Genomic DNA, 18,299 nt, shown 5'->3' on the forward strand with positions numbered 1-18,299 from the left:
TTCATTTAACATATTTCTGGTCTAAAGAAAATTCCAGGTCACCTAGTTCACGGATAGCGTCTTTATTATATAACGATTATTTTACTGGCCGCGAACTCCGGTGATGACCTGTATATAAACTCTGAATGTCCGCGAATTGACCCGAAAACTCGCGGGTTGAAACATTGTGTCACACCGGTCTTTACTGACCTGTGTGAATGCGCGCTAAGCATTGTGGGAAACGGACTTTTTTCCATCATGGCGTTGGTAAACATAATAAACACGGAAGTGAAAAATGGTAATTAATTATTATCAAAAACAGGCCCCATCAAACCGGGCCAGCTGTAATATATAGTTGGATGCAGTTTGTGCTTCAAAAGGAGCCACTTTTCATGACAGTCTATTGTTTGTAAGAATCAATAAACACGTAACTTAGACTAACTAAACATGTTGCAAGACTGTATCTTCGAAATAGTTAATAAATCTAAATCATAAATAAATATTTATAATTAAATACCTGCTGAAATTTGAGAACGTAAACGATTTAAAATAAACGCTGTGAACATTGCAAGGAATCTTACATGTAGGCCTAATGTGTGAGAGGATTAGTCAGGGATAAAATAAAATGGAGTTCGAAGGATCTAACATTTTGAGGAAGACGTCATGGTATCTTGGACATTTGGCACTTTCATATATTTATTTAGTAGATACTGAAAATGCTGAATGTGCTAATTGCAACATCAAAGACAAGCAGGTGAGATTTTTACAGCTTTTTTTTCTTGACATAATATATATTGTATGTTTTCCATTTAATTTATATGCCAGTGTTTTTTTTTCACCATTTTGGGAATGGTTTCCGGTCATTTCCCCCCCCCCAAGACGTTTCCTCCCTAAGACGTTTCCCCGCAAAGACAATTCCTCCCCAGACGTTTCCCCCCCATTTTAGTTTTAGTGCAGATGTTCCCCCCCCCCCCAATAAATTTATAATTGTTCGGTTGAAGTACAATCTTTGTTTATTATCAAAATTATAGGAGGTTTTGGGGATTCCGATAATGACGTCACATTTGCGCATGCTCAAATTTTGGCCGTCAAAACTGCGGCCATTCTGCTATTGTTTGCATTGATGAAGCGCATCGTGATAAGGTTACAAACATATTCGCGACCCTTTTGAAGAACAAAAAATACTCAGAAATTGAAATTCTTTCAGATTAAATTGAATCCAATGAACGAACACAAATAAGGACGAAAACAAACAACAAATTGATTGATTTTATGTAATCAACATATAGAAACTGATTTGAACCTATTTGTCTGTAAAAACTTACCTTGTTACAGATTAACTAAATCTTCTTGATATATGTTAATGTTTTTTATTTAATTGTTCACACCAATTTTGACACTCTTTGTCTCGATATGATCGGATACTGTCCAGACAATTACTAAGAAAACAGTGTGTCATAAACCCAGGGACCTATACTTGTATGACTCTGTATGGGGTCTCTGCTTTAACCACATTTGGTTGGTCATTAAACACAATTTATGATACCTCCATGTCATCTCTCGACATATTAAGTCAAAAACTTAACAGTTGCTTTAATAAAATATTTGAACATATTTAAAAATAGACATTTGTCCGAAATGGATTAACAGCTAGGAACTATTAAGTATATATATTAGGCAGTTTAAACATAATAATAAAGTGTTTAATAACTATACATTTAAAATATTGTAAACATTTACTGCTACACAATTAACGTATTTAACGGGTACCTGCAAATGTAAACTCTGCTATAATGTGTAAAGATTGTGCGTTACTGCAGTGTTCGAAACATCATCATGAAAACAAGCAATCGCGTTTGGTCATTATAGGGATATAAAATACTTTCGTTAAAAAAATTAAATTGTAGATTAATGGTATCATAAAATGCTAGAGTTGTTTCGCTCATTATCACTACAGACGAGTTTTCAATATACGTGTACATGCAAAGACAGTTCAATTTGCAAAATATGCAGGTGTTTTTTTCAATTTGAATGCTTAAATTTATTAATATTTTCATTAAATGTTAACGAAACAAAAATTCATTCAATGTTTAAGAAAATTAAAAATACATTTCAAGATTGAAATGTATTGAGCTATTTTAGGGCTTTGTTTTATAACTGATTCAATGCACCCCTTACACTAAATATCGATCGCGGATGAAAAACAACACTATCGCATCCACACCACTTATAATAATATTCAAATTATTATATGTTTTATTATTTTGTGAAATATCATTTATTAAATTCTCATTTTGAAAAAGAATACGGGTATTTATAGTTTTGTTTTGCGAAATTGTAAGTATTAAGTCTTCCGACGACCTTTACTCTGATACAATGTAAATGGCCGCGATCAAGAAGTTGACGGCCAATCTATTTTTAGTAACGGAAAACCCCTCTTGTGACGTCACACAAAAACCTCCTATTATTTTGTTTATGAAGTCTTTAATTAACTTTTAATATCTATGAAGCAGCTTGTATGGTTTTTTGGTTTTAGAATTGTTTTTTGGAGGGTTTAACTGTGTAATGATTGCATGTAAATCATTAGTAAGTGCATGTTGGTGTACTAGTGGAATACATGGAATATCCTCAAAATCTTACTGAGTATCTTATACATGTTGCTCAACACAAATGCAACCAAGAATAATGTGTAATCAAGACCCGTTTTGAATACACAATTAACACCTTATTTCAGTTTGAGTGAACCTGGGCAGGGTTGTGCAAATGCAGTGTTTGTTGTTTTTTATCCAATTAAATATGGTCAATTGGTGAAATGAAAATGGTAAAATCAAATTAAAATTAATTTCGACACTGTTTTCCTTGTAACAGATAAATATGATAAATAAATATTTACTTTGTAACTGTCAACATTTTTTTCATGCATTCATATGTTTATTATCAAATTATTGGATGTCACTGATATTTTATTTTTTACTAATAACTCATTTAGACTAAATAAATAAAACAGAATTGAACTTTCCGTGCACATTATTTCATTATTAATAATATAATTTATTAGCAAATGTAATAAAAACTTATTGATATAAGAAACACAAAACACAATTACCCGTTTTTATTAAATGAATTTGTGGAATTTAAGGAAAATAACTTTATGAATTAAAAAAAAGGTAAATTTAAAGCAATTTATTAATAATAATTAAAACAGTGATAAACTACATAAAAATGTTTTTGTATGATAATGTACTAATCTCATCTTATGAATGACTATCCCCCTTCAAAGATGTCACCTAATCTCATCAATGATGATTAATGGGCCTGTATATTGCACCATAAGTACCCCTTTATACAATAGCTGTTATCTTGTTATATACACTTGCTAATCCAATTAACGCTTGTATATTGCACCATAAGTGCCTGATATATTGTTCAATGGTAGGTGTGTGTTGTTACTTAATATTAGTGAAAACATAACTTTCCTATTATTTGCCTGGTTCTGAAAATATTTTCATCGTTGAGTTTCCTTTCATTTTTAAAGAATATTTTTGAGAGGTAACACCTGAGTACTACAAATCAATGTAAAATGTTCATACTAGCTGTATTGGGACATTATAATTTAAATGTTACAAAACAATTTTATTTACTTTTCTCAAAATAAATATCCCAATATGATATTTATTTAGTCAAAACAATTTGTGTTTCAGTTAAAACTTGGATATAGTTATTATTCTTCATTAAAAATCACAACTATTCCACTTTAAATGACCATCAAAGCTATGTTTTTACTCAATTTTTCAAGGATCTCAATAAATGAAAGAAAAAATTCAGGTACTTATAAAAACAATTCTATTTAGATCTATTTAATTGGTAAAATTTGTTTGAGGCTTCCCTAAAAACAACCATAATAAATCATTTCACTGATCTATTGATATATCTATTTAATAGGCAGAATGACAAACAGAACTAGTGTGGTTTCTAGGGTCATAAATCTGGTCCCTAAGCCTTAATTGGTAATAATATGCATGCAGTGTTATGTCTCTGAAAGTGACAATGAAGCAAATCTGCCCTTAGGCTATTTCATTTCGCTCACACAAAAGGAGATAACTTGCTATTAATTTAATAGTTACTTCTAACTTGTCTCCTTTCTGTATTAAGAGGGTTTTCATATTTTAAAGTTCAATTGGTCTTCAAAAGAATAAGCAATCAAAGTTCTTGATTTTGCCAACAAATAATGTTTACCAATTGTGGGTCTACTCTACTTTCTTTTAATAATTATTTCTAATTATGTTTTTTTTAAATTTTTATATCAATGGAAAATGAAATATTTTTTCACTATTTTGTTTAAAAAGTACTTAAAGAAATCCAGGCAAGAATACATGACAAGTAAGGGTTGTGTCAAGAAGGTGCCATTTAAGGCCCTATTATCAGTTTTGGATGCCCTAACCTGTATAGGTGAGAAGACTGTGAGAAGACTGGGGACATGGGGCATAAGGAACAACTAATACACAGTTATTGACAGGTTCGTGTTGAATCAAGCACAGAATTTTCTGAGCATTCATGATTCATTAGAATTGAAAAACAAAACAATCAACCAGAAAAATCCAGTTGACCAACTTTGACTTATTTGCATGAACAGGTATAAAATAGTGGGTATTAATAGCTTAAAACATTATTGGCAACATGTCTGTTTAATTTATATTATCAATATTGTTAATTAAGCATGGAATATTAATCAAAATTGGGGGTAAAGTTCAATCGACCAGTATTGACCAGTAATGACAAATTTGGGAGTATTGACCGGGGCGGTTTTAACCAGTAAAAACCGCCGGTTAAAACCGGGGGCGGTCGATTGGTGCCAACCCTGGGTGTACTAAAGGAATACTAGAGGAATACATGGGATATTCTCAAAATCTTACACATTTTGTTTTTAATATAATTAAATAGGATCAATTGATGAATTTATCCAGTTTGTGTAAACTTGGGCTGGGTTGTGGAACTATAGTTATTTGTTGTTATACAATTAAATAGGGTACTATGTAACTGTCAAAAAAACATATGCATTCACACGCATATAATCCAATTATTGGATGTCACTGATAATTTCAATTTTACTAGTAGGTAATTAAGACTAATTAAAACAGAATGGGACTTTCCTCGCAGAGTATTTCATTATTAATAATATAATACTATAATTAGCTAATGTAATCAAAACATATTGATATTTTAATAATTTAACTCAATGATACTAATAATATTAAAATTTTCCCCAAAAAACTAGGGCAGGAAGATAGGAAGGATTTTTTTTGGAAAATCAACAGTGTTGTCAGTGTAAAATATTTGCAAAGCTTCTTCTGAGTTTGAACTTCAGTTTTGCATTTTGTGACCTGCAACATATTCTATGCTACTTTATTTCACTATGGTAAGTCATTAAAGTGTTATTTATTTTTCAACTATATAATGTGCTAATCTCATATAATGAATTACTACCCCATTTAAAAATGACACCTAATCTAAATTCATAAATACAATAGTTATAATTGTTTTATTGTAATTTGTAACATACTATTTCACTAAAAATGACCATCATAGAACATCAATGCCGTGCTTTTACTAAATTTTCAATGATTTCAATTATTTAAAGAAATAAATTTATCAGGCACTTATAAAAAAATATATAATAAGGGTGTCAAAATTTAACAAACTGAACAAGTCAATTTGAACTTCTCTTGCAATGCAAATGGAGCCACTTGAAATATCAAATTGTTCCCATACTAGTAGGCAATATAGCTATGACATTGTGTCTTTTCAAAACATGCATCAGACACACCTTCTGAAACTTTTTAAGCGGTTTTGAAAACGCTATTTCATTGCAAACTTTCGTCAATAAAGGATACATGTTGTTATACAACCGAAAGTGAAAGTTCTGTTTTAAAAAAAATGAATAAAGAGCGAAATAGTTGAAAACTAACGAAAATTATAATTGATACTAACATAAGGCCGTAAGACTGAACAAAATAATACTTAACTTTTAAATCATAACATGAATGTTTACTTATAAAGCAAATTCTTCATTCATCCGCGGACTTCTTTGTGTCGTAGTCATAAATGCCTCCAAATGGAGGTGCGTGATGCGTCTAAGTATAGAGGTGACAATAACGTAGTGACGTCACCATCTATGTATAGAATGGGGTTGAAATGCAATGCTTTAAAGTGAGGCCTCGCTTCCACTGCTCGTTATACTTTTACATGTTAACATGTTGACAGGAATATGGAAGTAAGTACTAAATATGAGAACATAGCCTTTTAAGTATAAACGCTTTTGCGCTGGTAATACTCTGAAATGAAAGGTGTACGCACAAACTGTATTGATGTCGAGAATTGAGTGTAAAACTGTTCTATCTATTAAGCCTTTTCATTAGAGATAAAATTGTTTCATACAGTAAAACAGTGTTACAAAGACGCGGATATGTTTCCAATGTTCTGGTGGTATACTCAAATCAGCCAATGGAATAAATGAAGTGTATTCATTCGTACCTAGCCGCGGGAAATTTTATTTGAATTGTATTGGACACTTACAAAGGTCAGGCTAAGGTGAAAAGCTGGCTTAATACAGCTTACGCCGAAAAACGGTATGAGTACTATGGCCTAGGGGCTTCGCCCCAGGCCAACAAAACAAATCACGTTTTCCGATAGGTTTGCATAGGTTTCGAGTTTTTGATATATCGAAAGCAATACTGTGTTATCAACATAAGACGTTTATTAATAGTACATTCCGTCTTCCCATGACGATTTACTGACCAAGCTCTGACCTTGAAAGTCTTGAATTTACCTGTGTTGCGTAATTTAATTGTAACTGGGCCAAAATGAACATGCAGAGTGTAGTCCGCATTTCCCTACACTGATTAGTGTTACATCATATACTTCAAAGACGCGTTGATATTGCGAATGTTCCGAGGGGATAATGCTCAAATCAGCCAATGGAGTTAATGAAGTGTATACAAGTGTAAATGTCATTTAAGGTGAAAACAGTATTAAATGTCTTGCGAACAGCACAGACAAATCTTGGACATTACTCAACGCTCGTGCATTACGTCTCCTCAAAGACCGGCTCATATATAGTTTAAGATTACGGGGTTGTATCTGTTGAAAAGACTATTACATAGAACATATAATGGTAATATTGTCATGAGGCTACGCAAGGGGTTGAAATGATATAGTTTTACCCAAAATAAGAGTCGCTTATTTAAACCTCAACCTTTCATACGCTTAAATATTTCAATTCGTAAGCATAGTCCTCCACCCCCATCCTCCCCCCCCCCCCCTCCAAAAAGAAAACAGCGCCATAAAAATACAAACATGCACACCTTAAATTCAGATTATTATCGTATCAAATTTCAATACATCGTTCAAAAGAGCATTTTAAAACTAAATGAACATACGTGCACAAGTAAAATGTATCTACAGGCAGAGCTCTTTGGAAAGGCATTTGTTTCAACGTTGTCTAAGAAAATAAAACGTTTTGTTTAACTATTTTTATTTATAGAACCCTGGGTTACAGTTTATGTCAATGCAACTTTCATAAATATATTTGTTGTATTAAGGAACACACATAAGAATGATCATGTTAATTGTTTACCCTAAACATAGCTAAATTAAATAGTATTTAAGTTAAAATAGTTCATGTCTTGAAAACAATTATATAGAGAGAGCAAATGTACAGTTACACATAAATACAAACTCATAAAATATAACAGAACAGAACACACGTGTTTAAAGTAAATTTTGATAAATGTCGTTTTATAGCACAACTGTTGCATAGTGTAACTAGATACAGACTATAGATAGCTGCATGCTTGAATAACCTTACTATTACATTGTACAGTGAGCTGATAAGCCAGTCTCACTTGAGCCACCAACGTAGTAACATCATTAAAGAGTATAGCGCACATTTGTGTTTGTTATTACTTAGAATATTCACATGAGTGAAAGAACAACTACGCATAACATCAAATAACATTCAAATATGAAACATGGTGTCAGAATTTGAGTGATTTATCCACATCACATAAGTTTAAAAAATGGATTTAAGTGGCATCCAAGCTCCGCGAATGGACTGGAACTCGTCCAATTTACCCGAAGCATTCGACAAATTTGAACGTCACGTGAAACTCATTTTTAGTGGACCTTTGAAGAACAAATCAGAGGAAGAGCATGTATCATATTTCTTATTTTGGATTGGTGACAGAGGACGTGACATTCACAGCACGTGGAAAGACATTTCACCAGAAAATGCAAAGAAGATAAAAACATATTATGAACGTTTCAGAAATTATGTGCAGCCAAAGTTAAATCCGATCTTTGCCCGGTACAAGTTTTACAAACAGATGCAGGACAACGACTCCATTGATGCATATAGTACACGCTTGCAACTTATTGCACAAGACTGCAACTTTGCCGAAAAGACGGACGAAATGATTCGAGATAGGATCGTTTTTGGCACAAATTCGCCAAAGTTACGCGAGAAGCTAATCAACATCGGTGCAGGGTTGACACTCGATGTAGCCGTACAGACTTCGCAAAGTCTGGAGTACTCAAGGGAGCAGCTGCGCTCCATGAACAACAAAGTAGACGCGTGCCGATCCAGGCCAGTGCACCCTAGACCGATGCAACCGCATCGCCAACGACAACAACGTCGGACGACAGCTACTGATGCAGGTCCAAGTCTACCTACTAAACACAAGCCGTGCTTCAACTGTGATACATTTCACAACTTTGGACAATGTCCAGCAAAAGGAAAGCAGTGCCGCAAGTGCAACAAACTTAACCATTTCGCAAAGTGTTGCCGTTCTAAAAACAATAATATACACACTGTGGACAATGACACAATAAGTTATGATGTAACATCGGATGTAGATGGATTCAATATTGACACGGTAAGCACATTTTGTTCTACCGATCGTGCAATGATTCGTCTCCCCATTGGCCCTAATAAATGTCCCATTAGTTTTAAAATTGATACTGGAAGTTCAGTAAACATTCTGCCGAAGAAAGAGTTTAATGGTCTGAACATTCATTCCCCATTGGAACCCCCTACTGACATTTTGACTGCCTATACAGGTAACAGACTTCCAGTTGTAGGGAAAATCAAATTGCGATGTTCACACAAAGACAAAACTGTGAGCACGTGGTTTCATGTTGTAGATTCCCCGTAGGTACCTCTCTTCAGTCTGAAAACATCAACCGATCTAGGATTAATTCAGCTGACATGTACTGTTGATTGCCCATCCCAAGAATTAAATAAAGAAAGTGTGTTATCAGATTACAAAGACCTCTTTGAAGGTATTGGGGTCATCCCTGGCACTTGCAAGCTTCATTTGAAGCCAGATTCTATACCAGTCGTTAATCCTCCTAGGAGAGTTCCGGAAGCGTTACGCAATAGACTACGCGAAGAGCTTGACCGAATGGAAAACAATGACATAATTGCTAAGGTCAATACACCCACAGACTGGGTAAATTCACTTGTAGTGGTCGAAAAGCCGAACACTGGACAGTTAAGAATATGTCTTGACCCAAAAGCACTGAATGACGCTATTCGAAGACCACATTACCCTATGACAACACTTGACGACGTGACGTCACAGTTAGCTGAATGCAAATATTTCAGTCTATTAGACATTACACATGCTTACTGGAGTGTAAGGCTTGACGAAAAGTCATCTTACCTGACAACATTCAGTACCCCATTTGGCAGATATCGTTATCTCCGACTTCCTTTTGGGATAAAATCATCTCAGGACATTTTTGTACAGAAAATTGAGGAGATATTCGGGGACCTGACAGGTGTACGCACAATAGTTGACGACATATTAATAAGTGGACGTACAAGAATTGAGCATGACAGAAATCTCACTGCTACGCTTCAACGTGCACGTGAAAATGGCATAAAATTTAATCCCGACAAATGTCGTATTGGATTGTCCGAAGTACCATTTTTTGGTCACGTGATCACGTCATCTGGACTGAAACCAGACAGTACTAAGATTGAGGCATGTGTCAATGTAGAAGCACCAAAGACACGCGGCGAACTTGAAACATTTTTGGGTATGGTTACTTATCTGCAGAAATTTGCCCCCAATTTGGCTGAAATAACAAGCCCATTGAGATTGCTTCTGAAAAAAGACGTTGAATTTGTATGGGATCAGCCACAATCAGATGCCTTTTCTAAAGTTAAGCAGGTCATAACACAAAGCCCAGTGCTAGCTTACTTTGACCCCAAGAAGCCGGTTTTCATTGAATGTGACGCTTCAATGAACGGTGTAGGTGCAGCGATCATGCAAGATGGTCAGCCAGTTGCATATGCATCTAAGACATTGACACAGACAGAACGAAATTATGCAAACATTGAACGTGAAATGCTAGCTATAGTGTTCGCATGCCAGCGTTTTCACCAGTACATATATGGCAGACATGTAATTGTTCATTCTGACCATAAGCCCTTATCTGCGATCATAAAGAATCCATTACATGCAGCACCACCTCGTTTGCAAAGGATGATGCTTAGTTTGCAAAAATATGACCTTGATGTTAGACATGTGAGCGGGAAAGAAGTTCCCATCGGGCATTTCCTGTCACGACAGCCAATGTCAGACTGTTCTGAAATCGAAGGTCTTGACCTTCACGTTCACACGGTGCTCTCGAGCATGATCTATACTGACCGAAGTCTAGAAAACGTGAGAAACGAGACAAGAACTGACCTACAGATGATAGCCCTGAAACAGACTATAGTTAGAGGATGGCCGAGTTCTAGGTCAGATTGCCCTGACATGATACGCGAGTATTTCAATCACAGGGACGAACTTTCGACAGCCGATGACCTAATTTTTAGAGGGCAGACACTGGTCATTCCCAAGAGACTCCGACCACACATGTTAGAACAAGTTCATTTAGGTCACATGGGCATTGAAAAAAGCACACAAAGAGCCAAAGACGTTATGTTCTGGCCAGGAATGTGCAAGCAAATTACTGAGTACATAATGAGCTGTACAATTTGCTTATCGCATAGAAACTCAAACCAAAAAGAACCGTTAACACCCCATGAAATTCCGCAGGGTCCATGGCAGGAGGTTGCCACAGACATATTCCATTTTGATGGAAATGACTATTTGCTCGTAGTAGACTACTACAGCAGATACTTTGAAATAGACAAACTTCCGGACATGCTGTCCACAACAGTTATCAGAAAACTGAAGTCACGCTTCAGTACCCATGGCATTCCGATGCGTATTTTCAGTGACAACGGACCTCAGTATACATCGGACGTATTTCGAAATTTTGTCAGATCATGGCATATTGAGCATGTCACATCTAGTCCACATTATCCAAAGTCAAACGGACTTGCTGAACGGACAGTACAAACTGTAAAAAGACTGCTACAAAAAGCAAAAGACAGTGGCCATGAACCATACTTAGCCTTGCTAGAGTATAAGAACACTCCACTCTCAGATTGCAATCGGTCACCCGTGCAGTTGCTGATGAGTAGGAGAACTAGGTCAATTATGCCTACAACGGTTACCCAGCTTCTGCCCAAAGTCGTTAACCCAGACTTTGTCCGATCTTCAATTCAAACTTCCAAAAATAAACAGAAAAACAATTATGACAAAACCGCAAAACCGCTCCCCAGATTACATTTGAATGAAACTGTGAGGTTCCAGATAGGAAAACTCTGGAAACCAGCTAAGGTTATCGAAATACACAATGCTAACTCTTACATAATACAAACACCTTCTGGTCAGGTTTACAGGAGCAATCGCCGCTACCTCATCAGAACCAATGAGGATTTCCCAGAGATATCAGATTTTACACCTGATGTTTTGGCAAGAAATCATTCAAGCACTGATAAACAGGTCAAACAACCAACAAACAATAGTGCATTGAATATTCAACATCCCTCTGTACCTGTAGATAAGCCCATTTCCCCTTATCAGACACGATCAGGTAGAATAGTGCAGCCGAGTCAGCGATACGCAGAAAATGAATGGACTAAGTAAATGTTCAGAATGTTGTTGATGTTTATGTAACATTGATCAAAACATCAAATTATTAATATTAACATAATTATGATTAATTGTGAATATGTTATAACAAACTTTTATTGAAGACAAATTTTTATCTTTACAAAACAAAGGGGATGTTGCATAGTGTAACTAGATACAGACTATAGATAGCTGCATGCTTGAATAACCTTACTATTACATTGTACAGTGAGCTGATAAGCCAGTCTCACTTGAGCCACCAACGTAGTAACATCATTAAAGAGTATAGCGCACATTTGTGTTTGTTATTACTTAGACTATTCACATGAGTGAAAGAACAACTACGCATAACATCAAATAACATTCAAATATGAAACAACAACGACTGCCGGTAACCGCCTGGTAAACAGAAGGTCTTGGTTATTTTAAGGAGAAAATAACGCAGAATAAAAGTGGATTTTCAAATATCGCCATTTGCGAAAAAATTGTCGCCGATTTTTAGCTCACCTGATTGCTAAGGTGAGCTTTTGTGACCGGTCTTTTTCCGTCGTCTGTCCGTCCGTCCGTCCGTCTACATTTGTTCGTAAACACTCTAGAGGCCACATTTATTGTCCGATCTTCATGAAACTTGTTCAGAAGCTTTGTCCCAATGAAATTTCGGTCGAGTTCGAAACTGGGTCGTGCCGGTCAAAAACTAGGTCACTAGGTCAAAAAAAGAAAAACTTGTAAACACTGTAGAAGTCACATTTCATGTCCAATCTTCATGCAACTTTGTCAAAATGTTTGTCTTAATAATATGTTGGTTGAGTTCAAAAGTGGTTCAAGTCCTTTGAAAAACATGGCCGCCAGTGGGCGGGGCAGTTTTCCTTATTTGGCTATAGAGAAACCTTGTAAACACTCTAGAAGTCACAATTTTTGCCCAATCATCATGAAAATTGGACAAAACATTGGTTTTATTGATATCTCGGACGAGTTCGAAATTGGTCCAGATCGGTGAAAAAAACATGGCCGCCAGTGGGCGGGGCATTTTTCTCTACATGTATATAGTGAAAACATGTAAACACTCTAGAAGTCACATTTTTGGCCCAATTTTCATGAAATTTGGTCAGAACATTTGTTTCCTTGATATGAGAGTAGAGTTCGAAAATGATTCCGGTCAGTTCAATAACATGGCTGCCGGGGGGGGGGGGGCAGTTTTCCTTATTTGGCTAAAGAGAAACCTTGTAAACACTCTAGAAGTCACAATTTTTGCCCAATCATCATGAAAGTTGGTCAAAACATTGGTTTTATTGATATCTCGGACGAGTTCGAAAATGGTCCAGATCGGTGAAAAAACATGGCCGCCAGTGGGCGGGGCATTTTTCTCTATATGTATATAGTGAAAACATGTGAACACTCTAGAAGTCACATTTTTGGCCCAATTTTCATGAAATTTGGTCAGAACATTTGTTTCCTTGATACGAGAGTAGAGTTCGAGCATGGTTCCGGTCAGTTGAATAACGTGGCTGCCGGGGGGGGGGCAGTTTTCCTTATTTGGCTATAGAGAAACCTTGTAAACACTCTAGAAGTCACAATTTTTGTCCAATTATCATGAAAGTTGGTCAAAACATTGGTTTTATTGATATCTCGGACGAGTTCAAAAATGGTCCAGATCGGTGAAAAAACTTGGCCGCCAGTGGGCGGGGCATTTTTCTCTATATGTATATAGTGAAAACATGTGAACACTCTAGAAGTCACATTTTTGGCCCAATTTTCATGAAATTTGGTCAGAACATTTGTTTCCTTGATACGAGAGTGGAGTTCGAGAATGGTTCCGGTCAGTTGAATAACGTGGCTGCCGGGGGGGGCAGTTTTCCTTATTTGGCTATAGAGAAACCTTGTAAACACTCTAGAAGTCACAATTTTTGTCCAATTATCATGAAAGTTGGTCAAAACATTGGTTTTATTGATATCTCGGACGAGTTCAAAAATGGTCCAGATCGGTGAAAAAACTTGGCCGCCAGTGGGCGGGGCATTTTTCTCTATATGTATATAGTGAAAACATGTGAACACTCTAGAAGTCACATTTTTGGCCCAATTTTCATGAAATTTGGTCAGAACATTTGTTTCCTTGATACGAGAGTAGAGTTCGAGAATGGTTCCGGTCAGTTGAATAACGTGGCTGCCGGGGGGGGGGGGCAGTTTTCCTTATTTGGCTATAGAGAAACCTTGTAAACACTCTAGAAGTCACAATTTTTGTCCAATTATCATGAAAGTTGGTCAAAACATTGGTTTTATTGATATCTCGGACGAGTTCAAAAATGGTCCAGATCGGTGAAAAAACTTGGCCGCCAGTCGGCGGGGCATTTTTCTCTATATGTATATAGTGAAAACATGTGAACACTCTAGAAGTCACATTTTCGGCCCAATTTTCATGAAATTTGGTCAGAACATTTGTTTCCTTGATATGAGAGTTGAGTTCGAAAATGGTTCCGGTTAGTTCAATAACATGGCTGCCAGGGGGGGGGGCAGTTTTCCTTATTTGGCTATAGAGAAACCTTGTAAACACTCTAGAAGTCACAATTTTTGCCCAATCATCATGAAAGTTGGTCAAAACATTGGTTTTATTGATATCTCGGAGGAGTTCGAAAATGGTCCAGATCGGTGAAAAAACATGGCTGCCAGTGGGCGGGACATTTTTATCTATATGTATATAGTGAAAACATGTGAACACTCTAGAAGTCACATTTTGGCCCAATTTTCATGAAATTTGATCAGAAGATTTGTTTCTTTGATATGAGAGTTGAGTTTGAAAATGGTTCCGGTCAGTTGAATAACATGGCCGGCGGGGGGGGGGGGGTTCAGTTTACTTATATTTTACTTATATTTATATAAAAGCTTGTGAACACTCTAGAAGTCACATTTTTTGCCCAATCATCATGAAACTTGGTGAAAAGATTGGTTTTATATATATCACATAATTGATGCCATAATTATTGCCCTTAGATTGTCCAAATTTTCATTATATTATACAAAATCCCTGTAAACACTCTTAGAGGTCACAATTTTGTTTCAGATTTTATGAATCTTGGTCATAATATTTATTTTTGATGTTTGGTAAGGGGGGTCAACTCAAAATATAGGCTACCAGGTCAAATCTTACAAAAACAAAATCACTCCATATGCCAGAGTTTTGGTTCAATAATGATGAAACTTGACCAGGATGTTTGTCTGGACAATATCTAGGTCAAGTTTGATGTTTGGTAAAGATTGAATGAACTGACTCTCAGGTGAGCGAACTAGGGCCATCTTGGCCCTCTTGTTTTAATGTGTCGCTTTTGGCGCCCATTGCGATCGACAGCGGGAACGCTGCAAACTGCAAATATAATACGACATGTAGAATGAATGAATCGTTGCGTTCTTCATTATTATGCCTAAAACCTGAAAAGAACGATCATCCTAAGTACGAAAATGAAAACAAATGGAACGATGAGAACGCAGAGCGTTTCCGTTATATCCGTGGCTCATCCGTTGTTTTCCATGTGCTATTTTGTCAATAAAAAGCTTTTTTTCTGTCAATAAATACTTTTTTAAAGCGCAGGGAACTATTTTTCTCCAAATTAACACAAGAGCACAAATAAACGTCCAGCCAAACATAAATAATATTTACATCCGGGCATTTACTTGCTCGCGAAATACCAAGCGTCCTTGATACGCGTTTCTTGTTTTCTGATTGATATAGGATGTTTTGCAATATTTCATCACTACTTGTTTAATTTATTTGAACGTATTCTTAAATAAACGTCTTTTTTGTAGCCTTTTAGATTTCATTAAGTCAACTTAACTTCAATATTTTCTTCAGCGGAAACTTCCCTGTATCCTTCCAACACACACGTTTACCCAGAGGGCGTAATTAATCATGTGATGATCAAGATGACGACGTTCGTGCCGAAACATGTATTTTCGACGTTGTATACCCTTTTTTACTTGTATATAATTTTTAAAGTACCGCTCACTTTTTAGCCATATCAATAAATAAAAGTAATAAAGGGGTATACAACGGCGAACAATACCTGTATCGGCATTCACGTCGCCATATTGACAGATAATATAATTTCAGTTACTGTGAGTGAAATCCACAGGGCAATAATATCGCTGAAACGTTAGAAAGCTCTATGCTTACCAGTTATTAAACGAGAATTTCATGGAATGAATTGATGTAATTGCTTGTCATTTACCTGTATGGTATTTTTAACTGGACTTTAAATTCAGAGTTCTAATAAGAAAGCTGAATGGAATGCTTTATAATACCATTACATACAAAGATGACAAAAGCGATGATAATTATTGCATTGGAATTACGCATGTATGTTGTTTGTCCAAGCTATTTAGTACCGTCTTAAATGGGCCTTTTCACAGATTTTGGCATTTTTTTAACTTATTCATTAAATGCTATATATTGATAAATGTAAACATTGGATCATAAAAGCTCCAGTAAAAAATCAAGAAAAAAATTAAAAAAAGGAAAGGAACATTGCCCGGAGCAGGTTTCGATCCAGTGACCCCTGGAGTCCTGCCAGAGTCCTGAAGTAAAAACGCTTTAGCCTACTGAGCTATTCCGCCGAGTACACATTCGTGACGTATTTTATACCTTATATAAGCAATCTTCGTAGTTTCACAAAATTTAACGACAAAAACAGAACTCTCCAAATTATTCAATCGTTTCGCGTTGCAACGCTTTATAATTTTTAGGTTTTAAAATCGTCAAAAGATGCATATAATGGCTATATTAGAGCATGGTTAATGTTCAGTATTACTGTTTCCTCACAAATATCATAACTAAAACGAAAACTTACGGATCTGAAACAACTTTTTTCAATTTTGTCAATTTACCAAAGCGTGAAAAGATCCCTTTAAATTCACGCAAATGAAAGTTTTGTACGAACAATAGCAGTATTTCAATGAGCCATGCGGGTTTCGTAGAGGGCGTTCAACGGTAGACCTCATTTTTATTTTACATTCTCTCGTTCAGGAATACTTAAAGGAAAAAATAGGAGGCTATACGTAATCTGTTGATTCTATGTATAGAAATGGACTTTCGCTAAAAATGTTTAAAACTGGTATTGATAGAAAACTGCTTATAATCTGAACATTTCAATCACGCTTTTGGCCATATGTCTGAATTGTAAATATTTAATCTTTGCAAAAGGTTCGTGATTTATTAGCTCCACTGGCTGAAAGCCAGCGGGGCTTATGTCATGGCCCGGTGTTTGTCGTGTGTCCGTGCGTTAACTTTTCCTAAAAAAATCTCTTCATAATCTACTGATCCAATTTGGATGAAACTTCACACGAATGTTCCTGGTGTCAACCTGTTTTAAATTTGTTAAAATAATGCATTTGGGGTCAAATTTGACCCTGCCCCAGGGGTCACAAAATTAAAAATAGGCCAAAATAGGGCCTATTTTGTTAAAAAAAATCTCATAATCTACTGACCCAATTTGGATGAAACTTCACACGAATGGTCCTGGAGTCAACATGGTTTAAATTTGTTCAAATAATGCATCTGGGGTCAAAATTGACCCTGCCCCAGGGGTCACAAAAATGAAAAAAGGGCCTATTTTGTGAAAACTTAAAAAAAAATCTAGTCCATAACCTTTGGATTTAGGTCTGTTCCTGAGGTGAACCTCTTTCAAATTTGTTCAAATATTGCCTCTGGGGTCAAAAGTGACCCTGCCCCAGGGTTAACTAAATTGAAAGTAGGCCAATATAGGGCCTATTTTGTGAAAAAAAAAATATAGTCCATAAACTAAAGCTACCAAATTTGACATCTTATAGTCTTCTACAAAGTTTGTTCAAATAATGCCACTGAGTTTTATTTATAAAATATAATATCTTGATGAATTATAATTCAATTTTTTGTCTCATAAACATTTACGTTGTTTAACAAACAACCCCTACAAAGTTATCATTCCTACTGCCTTTCGGCACCTCATGAACCTGAAAAACTCGTAACTTTATGTTTACCCAGGCAAATATCTTCTTTGTACAATAAACAATTTCTTCACCACGTTAACAATCCTGCTACACTCACTAATGCCTCAAGAATGAAGTAAAGTTCAGGTGATCTACGTCATTAGGTATTTTGCATATGTCATGAACTATATAAGTAACAGAAACTTTGAAACCTACAAACACTTTTTGGAATTTTGGAAAAAGATTCATGATTGAATGAAGGAACTTTTATTAATCTTGTAGAACATGCGTAGATTTGATCTTCAGCATCTAAAAATATGTGAAATAGAAAGAACGACA

This window comes from Dreissena polymorpha, chromosome 5 (assembly GCF_020536995.1).
Source record: "Dreissena polymorpha isolate Duluth1 chromosome 5, UMN_Dpol_1.0, whole genome shotgun sequence".
NCBI lineage: Eukaryota > Metazoa > Mollusca > Bivalvia > Myida > Dreissenidae > Dreissena > Dreissena polymorpha.